Here is a 7674-nt window from a genome sequence, read left to right as displayed (position 1 = left end):
TGGAAGCAACACATCAAATGAAGGGATCACTTCACCTAAAGGGTCAAGTGCTCATACTTCATCAACCTAAGCAAGAAGGTATGTGGGACTAATATTTAAATTCTATATCATAAATCAGTTCCTAGAATGAGTTAGCACTGAGAAGGATAGATTAGCATGAATAAAGATGTAAGGTTAAGTCTTCAAAGTTTTCACACTATTTTTGAGTAAGGAAAGTTTCCTTCAGATGCCTAGTGAAATCCTAGTATATGCCAAAATGTGTGCCAAAGTTAGTAGAAGCTGAGTTAGTAGTTGTTGCTGAGTAAAAGGAAATTCTTATCAAAGTTGAGTAAGAGAAACTCTAGTGGATGCCAAGTGTTGCAAAATAAATGGAGGGCAAGTAAAGAAGAATTGCATAAAGAGCTAAGTGGACAACTGTACATGCACTAAGCATTAAATGTTATGTAATAAAGGGTATAAGTCAAGTTTTTGATAATTTCTTGTCATTGCAAACATAGAGAGAAAGCAAGAAGAGAACATAAATGATTTCCAAGTAGAGGTTGATGCTTTTGCAAAGATTCTAGCTTAGATTTAGCATTGATTTTTTGATCTAAGGTATTTACTCAAGTTTTGAGCTATGCAGTTACGAAATTTCTATATCTTGAAACCCTAGTTTTCAAAAATAGCGTCTAGCTCTAGGAATCCCAAGGATAAAGAACCATTTGAGGTTCAGATGGTTGACAATAAATTAAAATAACTAGATTTTAGACCAATTGCTAAAGTAGCTTACAAAAATGACCCTACTAGTGTTGTGTCTATTATTCTACCTAAGATTGTTACGGTGCAAGATGTCAGAAAATGTTACAATTGTAAAGTTGGAGAAATAGGTGACATGGAGATTTGGCAAGCTTATGATAAACTTTGTGAGAACAAGGTATTAAAGTAGGAATTCTAGATTGTTAAGAGAAAGGGCTTAACCTGTGCCCTATATTTCCCTACAATTTTTAAAATTGAATGGATAAAAATAGTATTGAGTAGAATTCATGATGGATGCCTATGGTTGGAGGATGGACCTATTAAATTGTCAAAGAGAATCATACATAGGGTAACAGGGTACCCAATCCTAGAATGGCCAAAGACCCTAAGGAGTGATTCAAAAGCAATAGAGAAGAATATTGGGGCAAAATGGAACAAAAGGGGCATGACAATAGACACAATTAGAGATCCACTTGTAGAATGTTTTGTTAGGGTTATATCCCATAAATTCTACTAGTGAAGTCGGCTAAATAGTGTACCATGTATTACAGTTGATGTGGGATACAAACTTGTCAAGAAAGATCATACATATGATCTAGCATAACTACAACTGCAACAGATTATGGAGAATTTGGGAGCAATAAGGAGATCCAAGAGTGCTCAACGTAAGTTTGGATCAATTTTGATTTGCATATTTTTCTATGTTTAGAATGAATTCCCCTCTTTTGGTAAAATTACTTGGAAGAAAAATAGGTCTATAGTATTACAAGTGAATGAATATATAGAATAGATGAGAGCCAATTTTTAAACCTTAATGACAAGATATTTTGAAGACTTTAAAAAGTCTATAAAGCAAAGGCTCAGAATACCAGTTTCTTTAGTGGATCAACACATTGATGACACTTTTTTCTTAGTTGACATTGATTATACATACATCCAAGCAACAGTACCAAGGGTGAGATGGCTAAAGCCACTTGGATATGAAATTAACATTGATGAGGCATCAACAACAATCACAACATTACTTGTAGAAGACATTGATAAAAGTGCAAAATCCATTGGCACTTTTGATGTTGTGAAATCCAAGATAGAAATGGAGTTGAAGACTACTTCAACCCTAAAGAAGAAGGATAAATTGGTTAAAAAGCTAAACGCCAAATTTGGTGAAGGGACAGTAGAAGGAGAAGAAGATGATGATGATGAAGAAGAAGAAGAACAGGGCCAAGGGCCACTTACCTTGACACAAGGCATGGGTGAAGATGCTAAAGAGGAAGAAGGTGTTGAGGAGGAAGAGCAACATGAGGAAGCACCTGCCAAGCTAGAGCCAAAGAAAAGAAAAGCTCAAAAATAGCCTGCATCTTAGCCCAAAGGCAAAAAGATAGCCAAGCCAAGTCCAACTAAGCCTACTACAAGGGCAAGTACAAGAGTTGCAACAAAGGAGGATAAGGAGCAAGAGAAGAAAAAGGCTACTAAGTAGGAAGGTCTAGCAAAGAAGAATCTGAGAAGAAAATATGTTACACCTCCTGAATCAGATAAGGAAAGGACTAAATCTAAAGACACTAGCCAATTTAGAGTGGTAAGTTACACCACCAAGTCTGATTTAGAAAATATATGTGACAATATTAGAGGTAATGAAGACTTGTCTAGCTTGAAAAGGATTAATTTTAATAAGTTGAGTAGAGAAGAACATAACATAGTTGAAGAATCGGTCTACACTATGATGGCAAAGTTCAAGAACACTCCACTTGAACTTGACAACTCTATGCCCAAAGAGTTGTATACTATTGTTGAAAACAAATGGTATTATTGCCTTAATATGGAGAAAGAAATAAGAGGGGAAACATTGGCTTGAGTAATGCCTAAAATCACAAAAGAGAAAATAAGTAAGGAAAATAAGAAGCATGGGAGTAAATTTGCACCCAAATATAGAGCATTTAGTATTTTTCGGAATAAGATTGAGGATGTTGTGAAAAAGTCAACTCAAATGTGGAAATTAATCTATGGTCTTACAACTATAAAAGAAGGAGAGGAAGATCCCTTTGAAGGGAGAAACAATAGAGAAGAGGATGAAAATGAAAAGGAAGGTGAAGGATAAAAAGAAAAGGCAAATGATGAAAACACAAAAGGATGATATGTCAATTGTTGAAGAGCAACAAACAAAACAGACTGTGCAAGACACACAATTACCACCTCCAAGTCCTCCACATGGCACTTCTACACCTACAAAAACAATAGAAGTAAAGGATGTTCCTAATAATTTTGGTCATAACATAAACCCATTGACTGTAGAGGATCTCAAGAAGATCTTTGACCAAACAATTCTACAAGCCAAATTATGCAGTAATTTAGTGTTGGTCAGTGTAGATGAGTTGCAAAAAGCAATAGCTAACTTGACTAGGGATAAGATGGCTACACAAGATACATCAGCTATGGTTGAATCCATAGTCAAAGTCACTACAACTATTGAGGAGCTAACAAAGGACCAAATGGGACAGATGGATACTTTTGTTCCCACTGCACAAGTACAAGGTGCACCACCTCAGATAATAGTCATTGATTAAGGAAGACCAGAAGAGGAGAAGGAGACCACAAATGAGAAGGACCAACAAGCAATTTAATCTTTGGTTAATTTTCCAACCTGTGGGACTCCAACAAAAATGCCACAATAGTCAAGCACTGAAGCAATACCACTTCAAGTTTCAACACCAGGCTTGAACTCAACAAAGGTTGCAAGGGTACTTCACTATGGAGACCCTACACTAGATGAAGAAATAGTCATTCCTAAGTATGACAATGAAACCATGAACATTGATCAGATTAATGAAGTGTAAGAGGCACTAGAGAGGAAGAAGAAGTAGGAGATACCTAGGAATGAGTATCAACAAAGGCAAGCATTAATTGAAATAAAGGACATTTTTCTAGATGCATTTAGCTTGCAGATACCTAATGAAACAAAGCCCATTATGGAGCAACTTTCAAACATAGTGGACCAGGTGAAAAGTGAAGACCATGCTACTAATGCAAAGTTGATGGAATGGTCAGAAAGGAAGTTTCAAGCAAAGGTAAATGAGAGAATAGGTAGTGAGATAGCACTATCACAGGTAGAACTGGCCAAGAAAATTGAAAAGGTGAAGACAACACTTCAGAATATCCTATCATTGTACTCAAAATTGTGTGATCCCTCTATCTTCACATAGGAAACTAGCTAGAGAATCATGAGGTTGGAGAGGAACTTAAAGATATCAAGCATGCAACTACGCAAAGATCCAGCTCAAAGTGAGAAGCACTTTAATACAACGCTTCACACTCAAAAAGAACTAGCTATATTAACAAAAAAAGAGGCTAACACAAGAGCCAAGTTGGTTCAAATACAAGCCTTCCTAACCCCTCACATGGAAATTTTGCAAAAGGAACTAGCCTATGTAGAGAATGCAATAAAGAAAGATCCCAATCTTTCCATATTAGATGGCTTAGTTCATCTTGCAGTAGAGACATCCATTCAAAATAAATTCCTAGAAGTTGGAATACAAAATTGGGATGTTGCTTTGAGAGTTGTAATGGAAGTGAATAGGAACTTCTTGGCCAAATATTCAATTAGTGTCTAAGACCCTTTGATATAAGTGTCAAAAAGGGGGAGTAATGGAGAAATCAAAGGGAGAAATTAAAGGTACATTAGAAATTGTAAAGCTAGAAGAACACTTAAATTGCAAGGGGAACATGTGAAAGGGGGAGCTAAAATGAAAGGGGGAGAAATAAATAGAGAAAGGAGGAGAGAAAATAGAGAAAAATGGGGCATAAAAAAACACATCAAATAAAGAGTATCAGAATTGAAAACAAGAAGTATCAGCTAACGCACATCAATCTATTCAAAGATATTTTGGTTACAAGGTTATGGCACATCAACTCAGAGGGAGACACAAAATTTTGAGGTATACAATCCTTTACAAAATTTTGAACAATCTTGAAGTTTTGTATATATTTTGAACATAATGTATATTATACTCGAGGAGATTAGTTTCATTATGTATGTTTAAGTGTTTTTGACACTCATGTCAAAGGGGGAGATTGTTGATCTCAAATTGGTTTTGACAATTGAGTGTCAACATAAGAAAATTTCTAAGTTGATGCTGAGTATAATATAGATGCCAAGTTACAATATGTGCCAAGCCAAAAATTCAAAAAATTCGGAGTCATTCAGATGCTAAGAAAACAAATAGTGTCGAGCAAGGTTCAAGTGCCAAGTGACTAATAGATGACGAGTAAAGTTCAAGTGCTGAGTGAGATATAATTTAGTATGTGCCGAGCATTAGTAATTAGTAAGTGTTGAGTAACATAGAATCAACATAAGAGTTTGTGTCTTCACAAACTAAGATGTAAACCATTTTTGAGCTGACATATGGATAAATCTCAAAGGATTAAAAGATAAGAATGAATCTATTTTGATTTCCTATGCAATCAACATGCAACCAATCAGAAAAATGGAAAGATTTGAGTGGGAAAGATGGATGAATCTCAATCATAGATTCATACATAACCCTAAGTCACAAAATCCTTTTAACGAGGTTGAAGCCCCATAATTCAGTGAGAGAGATAGAGTGTGCAAAAAGAGAATGCATGGAAGCAGATAATGGTAGCAAAGTTTGAAGGAAGTGAAAGGGGTGAATTGACCTAGAAGAAGGACAACATTGCAGAATAAGTTAGGAGAACAAATAATCAAGGTCACAATAGTTTCATACCAGTTCAATGAGGATTAGACTGGGCAGAACAAGGATCTAAAATTAGTAATATTAGATTACAAGTAATCAGGTCAAACATTCTACTATACTTTCTAACAATTGTATTAGCAAAATGAAATACTATGGAGATAGGTTGGTTTAACAACCATTGTATAAAGCCTTTAATAGGGTGACATTCCAAGTGAATTTTTTCTAAACCCTTTAACCAAGTACACTTTTGATAGAGTGTTCAAATCATTTAACAAGGTAGGATCTAACAATCCTTGTAAGCTTTTAATAGGGTAGGCCTTTCACAAGAAAGATCACGAGAATGGTAAAAAAATATGTGACCTTAATAGGTGAATTTTATTGTTGTAGTAATGAAGAGTTGTGGGTGTAATCCCCACCCCAGTTTTACCTTCTCATTGGAGGGTTTCTAGGTAATCATATCTAGTGTCAAGTGTTTATGTGGATGCTTTTACTTTACATGTTATTTTCATATGTTTATGCATGCAATGTTTCAAAAGTTAAATTTTTTATTGGTTAAATTTTAGTACTTCTAATTCACACCCCCCTCTTAGAAGTATATTTCCCACTTGTTGATTCCTAACAATTTTTAGTGAGAAAGTGAGAAATCCATACAAAATAACAAAGTTAGGGGATCAAATAGCTAGCAATGTTAGAAATGTTTACAATAACTGGGGGGGGGGTTAAATCAGTTATTCAAGGTCCACAAGTACCATTTTAACAATTAAACACAAAATACTCACTATTCTACTTATCCTATTGTTGCTCAATCTCTAATATATTGATAAACCAAAATTACCATACCAAACATAACATACTTAATTGAATATAAATTTTTTCAAATGTAAAACATATAAAGCATTCAACACAATATTTGACACTAGGTTTTTACATGTAAACCCAATTTGGGAAGAACTACAAGAAACATGTCACCAAGTTTTCACTCTTTCGAAGTGAGCTTTATTAGGAGCCAACCTTGTTAAAGGTTTATAATACACACTATTAAATGTGATCTAGTTAGAGGACTTAATCACCTTACTAGAAGTGACCTTGTTAGGGGACGTTGACAATTCCATTTAGAATGTCTCCTTGTTAAAGGATTTACATAGACTGTTAAGTCCTACAAATGACTATTAGGTCAACCTTTGTTAAAAGGATTTCAATAAAAAATCTTTACAATGGTTAGAAAGAAAATATTAGGGTTTTGATTTGTATGATTACAACTCACTTTGTAAGTCTAGATTACTATTTGGTTCATATTATGATTCACTATTAAGCTCTCCATTGTCATCTCTATTCTTGATTCACCTGGAAAAACTTTAAGCAATCAATCTTCTCCTTTTAAAAAAACTTAAGCCATCTTCTCAGATTCACTTATCAATATAAATAGCATTTGCACAAGCTATCTCCTTTAGCTTCACATCCACTCTCATAGACAACTTTCTTTTATACATGCCTTGCATCCACTAGCACTATTTTTTTCAGCTATATACCCCTTTAAATAGGTAATTCTTTCTTTTCTATTTTCCACGATCATCGTAGATCTTAGGTTTTATGATTAGGATTAGTATGATTCTTTGGAATTCATTTGTTAGGTATTTACCTAATCCTCACCTTGAGTTTAATGATCCAACTCATAAATATTATCTTGAACACAGTTTACATCTCCTAGGAAATCAACCGAGTCAATCGGGAATCACAATTTCCTCAAATTTATTCTCAACATTATTACTTGAAAATCAATAAGTTATGTCACTTTGTCATTATTTAATCACTCGATTACTACAAAAATTTTACCTCGACATTGATTATCTTTATGGCTCAGCATCGACTATCTTGCTTGGTCAATATTGATGTTTGATCAACATTATATTTTCTTGGCACTTACTATGGCTCAGTTGATGCTAGCATCACTTGGAATTCCTTAACCATTTACTCTATTTCTTGGCTTATCTTAACTTTCTTGATATAAACAATCACTTTGTCTCATAAAGTCTATCTAATCAATTGTCCATTGTAGCTCCCTTTTCATAACTCAAACCTTTCCTTTAGGTGCTATTGTTATGAGAAATTTATCAAAACCTCTTCATTGATCAAATATATATGACATTTAGATTAGGTAGCAATATGTCTTATCAATAAATTTGACATTGTAAGAATTTGGCTTAGGCCAGAATTCACCCAAGAACTAAAGAAC

The sequence above is a fragment of the Cupressus sempervirens genome, chromosome 1, assembly GCF_028749045.1.
Source record: "Cupressus sempervirens isolate cs-2001-9-10 chromosome 1, ASM2874904v1, whole genome shotgun sequence".
NCBI classification, from domain to species: Eukaryota; Viridiplantae; Streptophyta; class Pinopsida; order Cupressales; family Cupressaceae; genus Cupressus; species Cupressus sempervirens.
This window is presented reverse-complemented; position numbering follows the sequence as displayed.